Raw genomic sequence first — 1697 nt, 5'->3', positions numbered from 1 at the left:
GTGAGAAGTTAGGGTCTTTTTCTTGTATAAAGCTTTTAAAATTCCTAGAATGCATCCATATCTCTCTGCATAAAATCAAATTTAAAATAAAGTGATTATCATGGGCTGTTTAAAGGAAAGTACCGCCTGTTCTCAAAATAACGATCCTAACCTTCACCTTCCTAGGGTATCAGGGAGATTCACTAAGGTTTGGGGGACCCCTGGAGCCTCCCTGCCTGGACTATGCAGCAAGAGAGGGTGCTCAGCTTCTGGCTTCTGGTGGGTTTGGCCAGTGGACAGAGCGGGGAGAGAGAGTCTTCTGTGGTGGCTTCAATTGCGTCCCCCAAAAATAGACACTGACATCCTAACTCCCTGTTCCATCTCACTACACCCCCTGCTCCCCACCCCACCCCACCCGTGCCCACGCGCGTAGCCGCATGGAAGTCGGGGCCTTGCAGATGCGCCTAAGTTAGGATGAAGTCCTAGATCCAGTGCCTGGTGTCCCGGCAGAGAGAGAGACCTTAGGACACGGAGGAGAAGCAGGGAGCAAGGCCACCTGGGGACGGTGGCAGAGACAGGAGGGACGTAGCTACGGGCCGAGGAAAGCGAGAGTCTCTATCAGCCCGCAGAATCCGGGAGGGAGGCAGGAAGGCCCTTCTCCTCGGGGGGCCTGCTGACACCCTGCCTGGGGGCCCCCGGCCTGCAGCCGCGAGAGGTCGTAAGCCACCCAGTTGGTGGCGCTTTGCTCTGGGGACCCCGGGCCATGGATGTGGCCGGCTTCACCCCCCACCTGCGGTGCACGTCTGTCAGGGTGTGGTCCTCTCTGCCCACGGCTCCTGTCCTGCTGGGGCGTCCGCTTTCCGTGGCCGCCTCTCTCTGGGTTCTGGTGACCGGGCAGCCCTCCCTGGCCCAGGGGTCCCCGCTGGGGCAGGCGTCCGGGCCGCACCGTCTCGGCCGCTGCCTGCGACCCTGTCACAGTTCTGTTAACAGCCCCGCGTTACACACCCTCCAGCTCAGCCTCTCTGGGGGAGGCCACCTGCTTCCAGCCAGGACCCCGCGTGACCGCGAAGGACATGCTACAAGCTCCCTCCAGGCTCCGCTGCCCAGAGAACCCAGCTCGATTATTCTCAGAAAACAGACGTGATCAGAAGCGCTGGGCCATCTTCCTTCCCGGCTTCGTGGCTGCTCACACCCAAGGGAGATGTCATGGGGTCTGTTGGGGTGTCTGGACCCCGCGGTTGGGTTTCTCCAGCCCCTGCGTCCTGTGCTTGCTCATCTGCATCCTTCGACACTGCCGAATGCAGAGAAGCAGGTGCGGGGCGCTGAGGGTGCGTGAGCAGACCCGCAGCCTCCCAGACAGGCTGGCGGGCCCGCCTGTCAATCTATAAGTGAAGGACGACTTAACACTGCCTCGGGGCCCGCGGGGACCGTGCGGGCAAAATCCTCAGGGCTGGAGACACGAAGGCCTTTCAAAGAGCTGGCCGCGGTCTCCGCCGACAGGAATCGGAGAATTTCGTTTGTGAGAAGACAGTGAAAAATACCATTTTATTGTTTTTCAAAACCGTCCTCCCCTGACCTCTCTGCCCCTTCTCAAAATTTCATGTTTGTAGCTCTCCAGGAGCGTTTCAAGGATGATTTGGATGCTCTAGGCCCATTGACCAACGTTTGCTCAGTTGAAAAATAACCCTTCGGGCAGAATAGGTGGGGAGTGGCTTGGG

The sequence above is a fragment of the Pteropus vampyrus genome, unplaced genomic scaffold, assembly GCF_000151845.1.
Source record: "Pteropus vampyrus isolate Shadow unplaced genomic scaffold, Pvam_2.0 Scaffold457, whole genome shotgun sequence".
NCBI classification, from domain to species: domain Eukaryota; kingdom Metazoa; phylum Chordata; class Mammalia; order Chiroptera; family Pteropodidae; genus Pteropus; species Pteropus vampyrus.
The sequence above is the reverse complement of the archived record's forward strand: the minus strand, read 5'-3'. Positions refer to the sequence as shown.